The sequence below is a fragment of the Leptonychotes weddellii genome, chromosome 3, assembly GCF_054177405.1.
Source record: "Leptonychotes weddellii isolate Sample4059 chromosome 3, ASM5417740v2, whole genome shotgun sequence".
Classification (NCBI taxonomy): Eukaryota; Metazoa; Chordata; class Mammalia; order Carnivora; family Phocidae; genus Leptonychotes; species Leptonychotes weddellii.
Genome location: NC_138371.1, coordinates 77,863,305 through 77,879,780, shown reverse-complemented (window position 1 = coordinate 77,879,780; position 16,476 = coordinate 77,863,305). Strand labels below are relative to the sequence as shown.

Sequence of the window (16,476 nt, the reverse complement as noted above, 5' to 3'; positions counted from 1 at the left end):
AGAATTCCTCATATCAGTGAGATCATATGATACATGTCTTTCTCTGTTTGACTTATTTCACTCAACATAATACCCTCCAGTTCCATCCACGTCGTTGCAAATGGCAAGATCTCATTCCTTTTGATGGCTGCATAGTAGAATCTAGTTTATTAACTTTTATATCATTATACAATGATTCTCTAAGTGTGATATTCTCTGAACACTGTATTATTATATAATATGATACTTAATAGAGTACTTAGAGAATAGGTGACCAATAACATTAGTCCACTATTACTAAATAGTATAAGATTTGCAAACAGAATGGTCTGGTAGAATAAAGCAGACCTCAGGAAATATGATTTCCCAGCAATTTAGTTAGGTGGACTTGCACAGTCCTATTACCTCTCAGATCTCCTTTCCCTAATATTTTAAATAAATAAATAGAAACACATGATCTCTTATTTTTCTCCCAGCTCTATGTTCTATGTATTTGTTGAATGATGATTAAGAATGTAATGACATCATAAATACTATAATTGAAAGGATATATTTTCATTTTTCTTGACTGTTTCAAAGTTTGATAAGTTTAATTTAGGATGAGTACTAACATTTTCTGTGGAACTCTAAGAGTACCTTAAGTTTATGACTAAAACTTTTGTTTTTTGATGGATAGGCAAAAAATAATTAAGAATTTATAAATGTTTTGGCTTTCTTCACATGTGTGAAAAATCCAGCAATAAAAACAAATACTTGCTTCATTTAGAGAAGGGTACACAGGGTTTTGTTAATTTCAGGATGATAACAAGGTGTAGAATGATAGGATGTAGGTCTGCAGATTTATGTTTGGTACACTGCCAGAAACTACAGGGTCGAAAGAACATGTCGATTTATGTATATTCTCAAGGTTTTGTTATCTAGTCCTTAGGCTGTTTGACCATTTGCTGTGAGTCATATTCTATTTCTAATTCTTAACCTTAGACTATTACTTAGAATAAAAATATGATTGACTCATGGTTAGCTGTGGAATTCAGTAGGTTATGAATACAGATGGCAAGAAAGGTAAAACATCAGGAAAAGTTCATTTGACCAAAACTAAGAAAAAAATTAATTTTAATGTCGTGTATTATTTGAAATACTTGAGAAACATACTCATTCATCAGGTCTGAAAAATGTGTTCAGAATTTGTTATTTTACATTATTGAACTATTAACTCTTATATTTCAGATCCATAGCTGCTTTATTGTTTTATAGTCGCTGTATCTTTGAAGTGGGTCATTTTTGACAGTATTTGGGTCATTTTTGACAGTATTTCACACCTGGGATGGCAAGTTTAATATTACTGATGGTGTCAATAAGACTTGATTATTTTGATATCTTCTACTGAGCAGAGCTTACAATGTTAATAATGTTTTTCAGCACTTTACTGCTTTAGATTATCTTCTTATAAGCCCACATCCTGTACATATTGTGCCTTTCCCTGTTATTATAATTGATATTTATAACTAGGAACTACTCATCATTATAATGTATCAATAATAAGACAACAAATAGTATCAATACGTTGCTCAGCATTTGTAATTTCCAGAGGTTCAAGTACCTAAGGGTTCTACGGTGGGGCCAAAAGAAGGAATAAAGGAGCCTTCTAGACTCTAGATAGAAAACATTCAAAAATTGATTTGATACCAAATTTAAGGAGAAAATATGCCAATTAAAAATACAGTTTTTAGGATTCAATTCAGCATTTGTTACTTAATAGCATTTGTCATTTTCCAATTTTTCATATGCAGCAAATTAATTTCAAATCATTTTGCTCTTCCACATGCCTTTGTGTATTGTGTTTCTTTTTTCGTATTCTTTTGGATAACATTTGAAAAGAAAATAAGACTACAACAGTCATTGATTACAGTCAGGATGGAAGACAGTTGTAAGACTGAGGAACAGGTGGGGCATGGATGATGGGAATATTCACTTTTTGTGCCACCATTTTGTAGCTGCTCAAAAAAAATTTTTTTCTTTTCAGCAAATGGTGGATATTGTGTCTTTATAAAAAATGGTTCTGTACTGGATCCATCTGCGAAGTATAAACATGTCATCAGCACTCATTTTCCATCTCCAAAAAACATTCCCCATGTCCATATTTGATTTTCAAGTGCATCTGTGCACTGGTGGAAATCCTCCCAACATGCTGCCACACAATTGCAAAACCCACACATTTCTGTCTTTGAATCAAGCTTTCACAAGAGCCTGGCCTCCTCCGGGTATAAGCTTGTTTCGAAGTTGCAAAGGTCCGCCGGGTGACCCCAGTAAAAGGAGCTTCAGTGTCTGTGGTAAGGTGAAATTATTCCTTTTAGGGGGATGATTTTGTCCATGCAGTTTCTTCTACTGTTCCAAAACTTTTTTTTTTTTTGCATCTCATAATTTCTCTTTTCGTGCCCACACTACGCTTCCCTAATTATTAGCATTATGCTATTGAGTTTCTCAATGACTAAACTCAAATTTAAGAAAGAAAGTTAGTTTGATTATTCTGAAAGTTTAAGTAGAAAAAGCAGGGAGTTCATCTCAGAAAGTTGAAAGGCGAGCATCCTGAATTCTGTGAGTCCCTAATGCTATTGATGATCACATAACCTGAAAGAATTTAAAACATCACTGGAAAAATGTAATCTCTTCCTGAACCCACATTCAGAAGTGAACTCCTTGGTAAAGAAGGAAATTTGATTTTACCTCATTATTTTCCCTACGCAGAGCCGGAGTTACCTTCGCTATGGAGCAGTGGAGTAAGCCTTGCCTGTCATTTTTAATCAGGTTGTTTTAGGTAATTTTGGTTATGCCCCTCATTACTGAATTGTTTATCAATAGGCGCAGCAAGTGTCACTAGCTTTTCTCATCAAACCAGGTCTGACAAAGCCCCACAGTGCATGGGAAAGAGGCAGCTAGGTGAAGCTAATGCCATAGATGTTTGATTCATTAGGAGCTTATTGTTAACGGGGATGTCTGATTGTAAAGGCTCAGTCAAGCAAAAGAGTGCAGAGTAATCAGTCGGATTTATAGTTTGCACGGCTCAGAAAAAAAAAATCAACATAAACCTTTGGATATAGCAGAAACAGAAAAATCCCCTTTGGGCAGCCCTAACCTGGAAAGAGCCAAATAAGGTCATGCTACATGAAGGTTTCCTGTTAGGTGATGGGAGATAGAGACGGATTAGAGCCATATGGCATGGCCTATCATACCTTCTGACTTAAGATAACAAAGCCAAGCTTTGTGCTTAGCTGTTTTTGACTGACATCATCAATTTTATTTTATGTTGGTCACCTCCGGTAACAGGAAAAAAATGGCCTAGGGTTGATAACACATGCTTTTTTTTTTTTTTTTTTTAGTATTAAGATGCCTAGAAGCTAGTTTTGTGCTGTTAAAAATTTCAAAGAATTAGTAGCTTACTCTTCTATCACCCATCCTCCAGCAACTGTCACCCCCCCTCCCCCCTTGTTTTCAGTTTGTACCTTGCAAATGAGAGGCAGCCTTATTCAGAACCAGATGTAAGGCTCCTAGAGAATGAGCATAAGCTGGTGTACTTTAAGCCTAATGGGAAGTTTTATATGCAAGGGCCTTGAACTGATTAGTATAATTCCCTCTTTAATACAGCTGTCCCTCCAGATTAAGGTAAACCAAATGTTGCAATCAGAGATTAGTGTACCTTGCCAGTTATTAACATCCCCGGTGCTCAGCAAGCACGTCAGATGCTAATGCTGTGTATTTATTTGCCATTTCCCCATTGTAACTTGAACTTCTGCACCTGTCAAAGCATTCCAGTGAAGAGAGGGGCATTATTGGAAAGCAAAAGTTTTATACCTGTACACCTGTTTTGTTTTGTCACAGCTTAGATTTTCCTTTGGCCTGCCAAGACTGCCAGGTGCTTTAATCTGCTACTCTACTGGTTTTGTAAAGAAAAACTTTGTGTGTTAAATTGCATTTGTTACTTTCATATGCTTTCTTTTATGCAACTGGTGAGCTGCTCATCTAATCTAAACTGGTGGTGTGCACGCACGTGTGTGTTTGTGTGTGTGTATTTTCTTTTGCAGAAGAGGTAAAGGGTGAAGTTTCTTTCTCAGAAAACACACCTATGTCCTCTGTGCTCCTCAGACTCTGCAGTGTCTTAAATCACAAGGTGGGTCTCACAGCTGTAATATATTTGGCAGGATATCCTGCCTTCTTGCAGCCCAGATGTCAAGAAAGACAAAGTCCTGGCTATCAGAAAGATCTGGCTCTGTTTCTTTCCCTCCCCAGCCCCCATCCAGGGCATGCTTGGACTTGAGGGCTGAACATCTATAACAAACACATTGGAGAAGTTTGGGGTGGTCGCTCCGGTTGTGTTTTCGGTAACTGGTCCCGTTTGGGTGTTCCCCGATCCTTTTCATCAACGTGGCAGGTGGGCCAGCAAGTAAGGGAAAATCTTGGCAAGTTTGATGAAGAGGCCTTACATTTGTCGAGTAAAGTGCCTTTGTGATTTTTATCTGCATTGTTTATTACTCAGAGATTGAGAATCAAGAGGTGTTTTTTCTGAAAAATGCAGAGCTTGCTGCGGAACCACTAGGGTCATCTCAGGGTCTGGTTGTGTTTTCATATGTGGGATTAAAGCATGTGGCTCTGCTCTTACAGAGCAGTCACCTGATGGCAACAGCACTGGGGCAGTAGCAGCTCCCTCTGAATTTTGCCACAGGTGGGAAGGAGCCCCAGTTTTCCAGCCAGCCTGTGACACTCCAAGCCGCCACCGGTTGGGGTTGGTGTCCGCCTTGGGGGCGCATTTCCTTCCCTTGCCCTCCTTCTTCCCCACTCCATTGTTGTGTCCGCACGTTGATTGCCTGGTGCAGAGTTTCTACATATTATAGCTTAATTGCAGATTTTTAAAAAAGACAAAAATATGTTCCTATCTTAGGAATTATGTCTTGCAGCCTACTAAATATGCTAATGCAACACTAAGCAGGGATAAAGTTCTTGCCATACCCCCCAACAGTTGCGTGGAACCTGCTGCCAAGTGATTGTTAATTGTGAAGCACAGGCAGGCTTTGCAATCCATCTTAATTGTCATACTTACTTCAGGTTTCATGATAAGGCTCGATGTTCTGTTGAAAGTGACAAGGTTGACAAGGGGAAAGGGTGTGGGCCTGAGCCTGTGGTTCTGAAGGGGTTGCGTGCTCTGACCTGCCGAAGGTTGATATGGACGGTCTGCGAGGGGATTTTAGTTGCCATGGGGTCCCCAGGCGGTTGAATGGAGAGACTGTCTGTCCTGCTTTTTCCTGTTAGGATCCTGACACGTGGAGCATTGATGAACTCAGCACAACGTTGAATGGGAGCTTTTTGGCAGCTGAGACACTGGGGCTAAGCTGCAGGTCAGAGATAACACCAGTGCGGATCTCCTCCTGCACACAGTTACTAGCGCACTTTCTTCCCTCCTGAGTGCAGGAAATGGCTCATGTTAAATACGGTCACTTTTCAGTTTTCCTTTCTTCTAAAATGGAGCTTGACAGATTGGACTTTTCAGCTCCCCCCTTGTTTCACCACCTCTGCTTCTACCTCAGAAATACTCTTCAGGAAGCAGGAGTTAATCTTGGTGAGGAAACGATAAGGTGATGCTTGATTTTTCAGGGGAAAGCAGAAGGATATGACTGCCTCGGTGCTGCACATAAACGTGTAACTCCCCACCTTCAAGGCTTTTCCCTTCACATCTCTTCAGTACAGACCAGAAGGGGCGCAGAATGGAGAGCCTCCTACCTAGACAGATGGAGGGAGCGCTTCCTAGCTTCACGGAGCGTTAGGTACGAAGGAGGACACTTCTGGGAGGTAATGCTCACGTTTAAGGAGGGGCCTTTCCAGCGCCTGTGTGGCCCTGCACCGGAAGGGCACGTTGCTGCTGACACCAAAGCAGTTCTGCATTGTTTGCCATGTAGCTGGGTTGTTGCAGGTTTCCAAGATGTGGAAAACAAAGAGACGCTGGCAGCAAGAGTTACTGGAGGCATCTTTTGCCAGCCGGATTCAGAGAAGCCATGCAGAAAAAAAAATTCTGGCTAGTCTTAGTACCTGCCCTAAACTTGGGCTGCCCAGGCTCCGTTTAAAGGAAAGTTATTTGAAATTGATCTCTGTGTGGTATTGAGTAGTGACTGCGAAACTAATAAACTGAAACCGCCCCCAAGCCAAGTCAGGTTCTGACGTGGGGTGTAAGTACATGACTTCAGTGAGATCTGAATGCTTCCTTGATGCCCTTTGAAGCAACAGGGATGTGTGTGTGTGTGTGTGTGTGTGTGTGCACATGCAGGTAGAGGGGATGAGATAGGAAAAGGAAGACGAAGTGGATAGAAAGGCATGGGAATGAGGAAAGGTTTCTGATCAAGGTTTAGTACATATCCGAAAACAAAAGAGTTGTGGGTAGAAGTGAGAGTAGCAGTTCAGCCCTAGGGCTAACACCTTGGGACAAGCAGGGTGATGCTGCCCTTTGATCTGTCACCTCTTACCAATTCCGTGCACCCATTCTGTCTCAGGAGGGCAGAGGGTAAAGCTGAGAGAGATGGAGAGAGAGTGAGTGATCTGTATGAGAGCCAAATATGATGAGTCAGTAACCCTGAGGAGAATGATTCAGGTTTGGAACTCCATCAGAATTCACTCTGATGCCAAGTAGTGGTGCCAGGCCTTCCATAATAAAACAATTTTCCAGTCTTCCTTATCCAGTTGTTCTATGTAGCCTTCATCTGGCTTGAAGTGATTGGGGCTAGGTTACTCCTGGACTTGTTCTAGATATACCTCTCTGGTTACTGCTGGTGGGGACTTCCCAGGAATTTTGAATTTCCCCAAATTGAACTTTAGAGAGAGTAGTCAGGACTGAACAGACTCCCAAAGGACCCCAACGAAATAGAGGGTGTGAAGTGTTCAGTGTAGTCGCTGACACATAATAGGTGCTGGGGTAAATCCTCACTATTCCTCTATGAAGAACGAAGCCAGTTGAATTTGTTGTTAAGCATTCTTTGGCTGTGTTTTCAGTTGTAGCACTGCCTGAGGAAATTGGAAAGCTTAGAAGAGGCTCCTGTCCTAAACAAAAGGTTTAGATTTGGTTGTGTTTTCTATCTGCTTGGTCCAGATCCGGTGTGAAAGTTTGAAGTGACCTGAAACATTCTAATCCTAGATATATGTGGTCAATTGTCCTGAGGTCAAAGGGAGACAACTACCTATACAATGTGATTTCAAGAGCCTGGGAAAGCCCATATGTCCTCCAAGTATCTCCCCAGTTAACCATGGCACCTGTTAACATCCTGATACTTCTGCTGGTAGGGCAATGCCTCTGAGCAAACACATGTTTTCTTGATAAACCTCTTTCTGTTGCAATTATGATCCTTGAGAGAGGCCATCTTTTATTATGTGGATAATGTTGATTTCTTATTTACTCACCCTGTGACAACTGGAAAGAGAGAAACTAGATACAAATAGCAGTTTTGTTAAGAATAATACAACTCCTCAGCCACAGGATGGGTCAAGGAGGTTACACTAGGTTGGGGTTTGTATTCCTCCAGATAATTTTGGATCAAGATATGTAGATAGGAGGAGTTCTTCTAGTCAGCTTTGTGGAACAAAAAGAAATTAATTTGGGGTCCTTTCTTTCTTTTAGACAAGACCTTTCATTTCTGATCATGAGAAACTGCTTAATCCCATATTTTCTTGGGTTATCCAGAATCCTTCGCCTAGAAGATGGTAGGTTGGCGATTCTCAAACATTTTTCTACTCCAGAATGTACATTCACACGTTGGACACTTCCATGGGTATACCTTGATTGTGATACAAGAGGTATTGTATTTCAGGCTTTATTTGAAACAGGTCTCCTTGTCCTGATGTTCTTCTGTGTCCTCTTGGGAAGGCCCACTCCTTTACCTCTGTTCCTGTTCTCCCATCTTCATATCTCATCAGTCTGTGAGAGTTGCTGCCTTAAATAATGTCCTAATTATAGGAGCTTTTTCTTTTTCACACAGTTTGTGTGCCTCCGCCCTTTCTCTAGGAGCTTCACTCCCTGTAAGTATGTATATGTGCATGTGTACATGTTGTATGTGTAGGTTTATGCACACACACGTGTGTGTATAATTATTATCTTAACAAGAAATAAGCCCATCCTATGTGTTTTGCAAAAGATTTAGGTTAATGGTTGTTTTAAACAATGAAGACTGTTAAGTCACCAATGTGTTCTCTTCATTGCCTATGTAATTTTAATTCTTTTTTTTTTTAAGATTTTATTTATTATTTGACAGAGAGAGAGACAGTGAAAGAGGGAACACAAGCAGGGGGGATAGGAGAGGGAGAAGCAGACTCCCCGCTGAGCAGGGACCCTGATGCAGGACTCATTCCCAGGACTCCAGAATCATGACCTGAGCCGAAGGCAGACGCTTAACCACTGAGCCACCCAGGTGCCCCTATAATCTTAATTCTTTAAGTTTTCTTTATCTATCACATGATTTTTACCCTTGGCTTTTTTTTTTTTTGGTTTTAAAAGTATGTGTATTATTATTATTTTTTTCTTACTGCACTAGTCCTACATACTTATTGTAGAATGTTTGGAAATTATGGGTGAGAATAAACTCACCCCAATTTCACAATCTAGAGTTATCTGTTATTAGATTGGTTGTATCTTTCTATCTCTTGGCTCTATTGGTTTAGGTATTGAGAATGCCTGGGTCACTCTATAATTTTTAAATTGTTTTTCTCTTTCCTTTTCAGACTTTCAACTCTTAAAGCTCTCCTCATTCCTTTTATGTTGATGGGTCCCAAGTGGGACCGATATAGTACTTTAGTATCTAAAGCTAGATCTGACTTGTATTCTGGGAAGGTTAGCTCACAGCCTCTACATACTATATTTTGAACTTCTTAATATGCATTTTCCTGCTCTGAATCAGTGATTTATTTTTTGATCTTTGTTAATACTCCTTTTCAAGCTTGAAACAAAAGAAATTATCTAAAAATAACCAAAGACTGTTATCCAAGACTTTAAAGTAGCGTGAGCCAATAGGTTGACACCTTTGATCCTTAGGTAAAAAGTTACAGTTCTTTTGTTGGCTTTCTGCAAAAGGAGGAAGTGGGGGCAAATTACACAGTTGATGCTATTTTATGCATGAAGGAACCTACTTTTGACAGCTAGTAAACAAGTTTCAACATTTTTCTGGGTAAAGAAGCTCACTTATTTAACATTTATTTATTGAAGTAACCTCTATTATGTGGCAGGCACTGTTCTAGGCTTGGGAATTCAGCAGTAAATAAAACAGACAAAATCCACCTTTGTGGGAGCTTACTACTTAGAAATAAAATAGTTGAACTTTTTTACTTTCTATTTAAATTTCCACTTAAAGTAATTGTATTTCATTTTCTAAATTCTGAGTTAGTTTTGAAGCAGGTGGGGAAAGAGCTCTATTATCTATTATTACAATATTTCTATATCGAATAATGTCTTTCCTACCAGAAATCTCTTTTACTCATTACTCTCCACATTCCAGTTTTTCAGTAGACAAAAGGCAAACAAATGCAGTGTCAAAGATCAATTTTGATGAATTAAAATAGTTGAACTTCATTTTAATATATGTTGTTTTATTGAGAAGGGAGATTTATAAAAACAACCAAACAGGAGGGGTAAGAGTGGATATGTTCTTTCAACTATTTTGAGGAGTAAGTATGCGATGCAAAATTAGGAGAGGTCCTTCAATTTCAGATAAAGCTGAATAGTTACATATTTGAGATTATGGTTTTGCCATGCAGTTAACTTGAATAGTAACAGAAAAATTACTAGTAGTTAAGCAGAGAAATAATGCATGAGGCAGAAAGAGATAGGTCAACATTTTATTTAATTGGAATGTGTTATCTACGGAGGCTCTACTGGATGTGAGTCACTGAAGGTGTAAAGAAGTATGTAGAAACTAAGAAAAAAGCAGACAGTAGTTATCTCGGTGTTTTTTTTACCCACTTGTTTCAGTTTGAGTGTGTTTTAGGTAGTTTGTCAACCAGACATCAAGAGACAGGAATTATACTGATAGAATTGGACAACTTTTTTTTTTTTTTTAATCGGAATTCAGGATCTGCCATAGGCAGTTAGATTGTGACATGGAAATATTGAGAGTTTAAATGGATGCTCCGTGAGAAATTATCCTGGATTCTTCAATTTGTGTGTAAGGATGGAGTCTTTGTTACTTTTTTTAGAGTTTGATGAAAAAAGTATGTGTTATAACTCAACTGAGGAAAGAAGAGTGTGTATTGGAGACAAGAACTTGCACAGTTAAATAACTCAATCTGTGGAATAGAATATAGCTGCTGACAAGTGACTGAAGACATGGACGGTCAGCTGGAAGGGTTGGCCAGATTATTCACAAGTGCTGGAAAATTCAGAAGAACAAAAGAAAGAAAGGAAGGAAGAAATGAAGGACAGAAGTGTGAACAAAGAGAAAACAGATGAACAGACAAAAACTACAGTGGGGGTATAATGAGGCATAATTATTCGGAGCTTTGATACTAGCTCATCACTAGGGAAAAATGATATTGTTCAGGTAGGGTTGTATGATTTACATCTGTGATTATTGGGATATGGGATAATCTAGGAACAAAGTACAATAACATTATGTTTACTAGAAACTATAGGAAATCCTGGCCAGATTAAGTGATGCTTTGTGAAGAAAGAGGTGGAGATTCCAAGTTTATCTTTTAATCGTTTTTAGCCCACTTTTAGTGTGCTGTGTTTAGTTTTTTAAAAAAGTAAGCCACAACTGATCCTTAGTTTAGTTTCAAATCCACACTCTACCTCTATTTCTCTACTTGACTTTCTTTGTCGTGTTGCAAAGCCCATCAAGATCTACCTACTCACTGAAGGTTTTTCTTCTCCTGTGAGATGAGATACAATACTATTCATAAACCTATAGAGATATGTGTGTTTTTTATTATTAACTATGGCCATGAGTGAGGTCTTTCTTGACATGTAAGACAGCAGACATAGTGTCTTCGCATTTAGAAAATGTGTACGAAACACAGCATCCATTCTTTGTCCAGTAAACATTAATTGATGTAGATGAGAGAGCACACGTCACTAACAAGAACCTCCTGCCTAACTCTGGGTCTTCAGAGGCTTAAAGATTTTTGTGAGCTGGAATGATGCCCCATTGTAATTCCTTCTGTTTAGGTTAAATGAAGAGGTAGTTTTCTGTTTTAAAGGCAGCATTCCTGGTGAATTTAGCACGATATATGCATTACTTGTATTGAACATAAAAGTTTATTAATTCAGAAAATTCAAAAATTATTTAAAATATAGACTGTGTGCTATATATACACGGTACATGTAGTGTGTATATGCATATACATACACAGTATATGTGCGCAATGAGTGATATGGAATTTTAGAATAAATGAAAAGATGTCACTTCTGCTTTAAGAAGAATCAATGTATTTGGGAAAAAGAAATGAAAATCCTTAAAATTGTTTATTTTATGTTCTACCTTCATTCATTAATAAATATTCATGAAATATCTACTAAATAGATCAAGAAAGCACCATTATATTCTCTGAGAGCTTTTAATCTGATGGGTTGAAGGCAACCACAATACAAAGTAGACTGATTTTTACAAGAAAGCCAAAGAATGCTGAAATGAAAATAACAAAAATATTGAGCACCAGAGAGTCCTTACCATGTGTCAGGAGCTATATGATATATTTTAGGTGTGTTGTCTCAATCCTTACAACCCTGAGTTTCAGGTACTCTTACGTCACCCCTTGCCCCACATACACTTGCCAGATGAATCCGCAGAGATCAATCCATATTAATGAGTTACCTAGGGGCACACAGCTAGGACGAGGCAAAGGTGGGCCTGTGAACTGAGAGTCTGACCACAGCGCTGGAGACGTCAACCATTATACTCCACTGCCTCCTAGGGGATGGGAGGGAGAGATCACCTCTGATTGGGGAGGGGTCAACAATGGGTTCTTGGAAAGAGGTCCCTTGATCTAGGTCTTAAAAGACTGGCTGGATTGTAGGGCAAGGGGAGCTATGAAGAGGGAGAGTCTGTTTGAGAATAGTTATGGGTTGGGGGAGAGGGAGCAGAGCTCAGGCTTGGGTAACACAGGGCCTGGTGGGGTGTTGGGTATATGTTGCATTGGGAGGTAGGCACGTGGGGGCTGAAAAAGAGAGGAAGGCCAAGAATCTGGTCTCAATTCTACAGAGCTAAGTATAAAATAGAGTAAAAGATTTATAATAAAAATGGAAAGAATGGATATTAATATGGCATTATCATTAGAAGAGTTTTAATCAGCAAAATCTTAGAAGAGCTGGATATTAAACTAGGGTTTGAAACTGATGTAAATGGAGTAGAAAAGCATGCCAGCAATCTAGAATATTGTAATTCAAATAGGACACTAGAACATAAGGAAAGCTGATAAAAGTCCATTTTTCATGAGTTCAAAAACCGCTGAGGGATGAAGTTGGTTAAGTGAGTCTCTACCTTTCACACCTAGAAGAAAGGGAATAAAATATCATCTCTGTCTGTTATAGCTTACCATCTACTCAGCTGTTAAAGTAAAAAAAAAAAAAAAAGACAGTTTTTTTTTTTTTTATCCCTTTTCTTGTTCTTACTCTAAAATATATCCTGAATCTGACCTGCTTGAATCCTTCCTCAAGGACTTCGCAGAGTGGGGACATTCTGCTGTTTGGAAGTCTCAATCAGATCAAGTCACTTCCTCATCTGATATCCTCCAAAGGCTGCCTGTTGCATTTAGAACAAATTCCAACCTCCAAGTCCTTCAAATTTCCAGGCTTACCTTATTTTGCTTTTTATTATGATTCAGGCTTCTTGCTTCCTTCTGTTCCTTGGACTCACCATGCTCGTTCTCACTCTAGGGCATTTCACTCTTCTTTGTGTTTTTCTTTTTGTTTTTGTTTTTTGACTGGCTGTTCTGCAGAAAATCAGCTCAAATATCTTAGCCTTGGAAAGCCCTTCTCTGGACAACCGACCTGAAATGTTATAACCATGACTATTTTCTTCCCTTACTTGTTAAGAAGGTCACTATTCTCTTATTTAGAAAACTTTATTCAAATTAGTCTGAATCTCTCTACCTAGTTATATTTCTTTGTAGTTCTTATAATTTCCCCAAAGTTATTTAAGACAATCTCTGTCTTTGTCTGTCTCTCTCCAGGAGAATTTTGGCTTCAGAGGACAGGACTGGCTTTGTCTTCTCCAGTGCTACAAACTCAGTGCCTAAGTGCTTTGAATGTAATAGGTGCTCAATAAATATTTGTTAAATGGATGAAGAATGAGTGAAAAGAATGGGAGTGAGGATGGCTTCAGTAATGGGTAGAAGCTTATGTTTTATCCAGTAAAGGAGGTAGATTGTGGAATAAATTATGTGGCTATATTTTCTAATTATGTTCCATTTCAACAATTAACCAAGTTGCTTTCTTCTTTGCATACCAGCTAACTGAGGGTGTTAGGTAGAGGAAAAGTGTTTTGTGTTGTTGGGTGGGTGGGGGGAGACAAGCCTGAGATTTAAAAAGGAGAAGAAAATGGTCTTAGTTAATCCACGGGGTGGGTGAGAGCTCAACCAGAATGCTCTTTGGAATCCAGACAATTCAGTGACAGTAACACTCTCATACAAGTGTTAGGGAGGTCAGAAGAGATGAGTCTGTGACATGTGCAATCACTCCTTATGTGTTCGAGTTTTCAACCGCATTTCACGATGACATTTAAATTTGAATGGGAAATGACCTCCTCGTTCCCAGTTCCTTTTCTAGCCAGTATAGGATTGCTCCTTCAACAAATATCCATATGTTTTGTCCGGGAGAGTTCTCCTGTATCTTAAAAGATGGAGTTTATGAGTTTATTTTCTAGTAGAAATAGCGATTTCAAGACAAGAAGGAGGTTGTAGGAACCGTTTATTTTTACTTTTTAAAAGGAACACCTTCCTGGCAAATAAGCGAGTACATAAGCAAGCAGACTCAACAGCTTTCTTGGAAGGAGTCAGCCGCTGCAGGTATGGGAGGAGTCCTTTGGCCAGCTTTTGCCTCCCTGTGCATTTCTCACACTTGTGTTGGCACAGTTGGTGGCATTTATTATTAGCTGTGTGTCCTACAAGACATTCATTCATGGAATATGGCCCTGGGAGAGGGATCGTCACTTCTTTTTCATTGGCTTAGGGGGCATCTCACATAAATGGAAGAACATCCTTAAATAGAAAGATCTCGTTTCAGGGGAAAAAAAAAAAAAGAAAAGAAAGAAAAGGTGAGGAGAGAGAGATGTTCTCCGTGCACTCAGCTTGGAACTGAAAAATTAAGAATTTGTTTTGTGCAATGCTAGTTACCTTGCCAGTCTCAAGTTGGCACTGTGGGCTTGCTGTAGCTGCTGAATCTGAGCTGAGCCGAGGAGACGGTTTGCTTCGGTTTTATTGCTCAGCCTCACCATGCATCTCAATATGTTTTTGATTTCGTATTTTAAAAAAATAAGGTGAATGATCTCAAAAGGAAATCATTGCAGGCGATTTTATTCTTTGCTTTTTCTAATGGACAATTAAAAGGCAATCCTGGTCCTATTCCAGGGATTTTCTCATTTCTTGGTACAACTGTAATTTAGGCACATATAATAGTGCAATGGTATTATTAGATATTATCATGTTTATTTTATTCATGAAAATGTGTGACACACCTTATTTGTATTCTTTTTGAGCAAATGTCCTGGAATGGGTTTTTGTCCCAGTTCCTTTTTGTGCCTGTAAGAAGGTGTGTGATGGAATTTCTGTTCCTAGGAATAAGAATAGTATTTCTTTTTTGGGGGGGAAGCATAATAATTTTGAGCTTTGAGGACTTTCAATGGGTTATTGTTGCTTGTTTTTTTTTTTTTTTTTTAACAAGGCTCCAGCCCACCAAATCCTACTGTGACACACACTTCCTATTTGCAATGGCAGATATTTATATTTCAAATTCAATAAAATTATAATGAATTTTATTCTGAAAAGTTTTTTTGAATTTTGTTTTTTTAAGATCTGTGAGGTAATTGGAGATACCCCAGGCTCTCAGAAAACCAGGGCTGGGAATCACTGCTTTAGTGATTAGCACTTTGTAAGCCTTCAAAAAATATTAAAACCAGGATAGATTGTCTAATTTCTTGTGGGTGGATTCACTTTAGTATAATGTAATGTGTTAACAAATGCTCAGAGAGGAGGTTGTGGATCCAGAAAGATGGCTTTTGCAGAAGGCTTTTATACAAATTAATTCAAAGAATAACAGGAACAGTTGTGTATTGGGGCAGAAGGAATAAGGTGACTCAATTAAATGATAGAGAGATCTCCAGGAAAAAAATAGTCTCATGTCAACCCAATACTAACAATAAAATTCTCATTACTGAAATCGATAATCCTGTAATAAATGCATAATAACTTCAAAAAGGATTCTTTTATTAAGTATTTTTTGTATGATTGGCTATGCACCAAATATTGAAATCAAATACTGCTTTGCTTTACTTTAAGAATGATAAAATTCTCTACTGTGTCTCTAAAGAGAATCTTAAATGAGAAGCTTCAAAAGAGTAATTTGCAAATAAATTTACCTGCTGAATTTGTGCCAGAACCTCCTATATTTACCTAATTCATTTTTGGCTTTTGCTTAGCTCTAGCCATGATGACACTGTGAGAAATGAATGTCAAGTTCTCCTGGGTTGCTGGAATGTTTGTGCAAGGCAGTGGTGAAGAAGTAAGGGTAGTGCAAGCCCCAGGGTTTGGGTCCCATTCCGTTGGGGGTCTTGGGGGTTGATCTTCCACAAAGCTTGAAGAACCAGCATGAGGTCTGGCTAATCCGTACTGCTAGCCTGTGGCCACTTCGTGGGTCTGGGAAGGTAGTTCAGTCCCTCTCCACATTCGGAGTCGGGCACAGAGCACCTGGTAGTTCTGAATGGCGGGGGTGGGGGTCGGGGGTTCAGGATCCGTCCATTTGATACCAAAACTGAGCTTGCTTTGTGGCTTTCTGAGATAGATTCAGGACATTTTTGTAGTGCTCATCGACACACAACCCACTGACCTACAACTGTATCTGCAGTTTGAGAAGAAATTTGAGTAACTTAGTAAATAGGTAGACCGGGAGAGATTATGCTGCCCTGAAAACACTTCTGTTTTTTTGGCAGGGATGTCTGTTTTGAGCTTCCTGAGCTTTTTTGCTTGGTGTTCTGCAGAGAATTTTGCATTCCAAAAGATAGGCGAGGCTGCCTTCCGGTGTCTGAAACCTCTAGAAGGTGCTCTGATAGCATAGAGGCTTCCCCAGCCTGTTTTCGGGAGATAACCTCCCCTCACCTGGCGGTGGGGTTGCATCTGATTAACGTTCCAGTTGCTTTACATATATTTTCCCTAGAACCTTGCCTGAGCGATCAGGGTGGCTACTTCCTTTAAAAGAGCTAGATATCCGTTATATCTCAATAAAGCTAAAAAGAGTGAGAGCGCGGGAGAGGGGATATCTGACATTTG

General features: G+C 39.1%; 2 long non-coding RNA genes across 5 annotated transcripts in view; both read left to right on the top strand.

Annotated features, from left to right (window-relative positions):
- LOC115943109 (uncharacterized) overlaps positions 1-16,476 on the top strand; it is a 388,724-nt gene that overhangs the window by 53,005 nt on the left and 319,243 nt on the right. The window lies entirely within an intron of this gene.
- LOC145720561 (uncharacterized) lies at positions 15-10,728 on the top strand. Its single transcript, XR_014143618.1, has 2 exons — positions 15-5,792; positions 7,631-10,728. It is a non-coding gene; the product is annotated as an uncharacterized LOC145720561 (long non-coding RNA).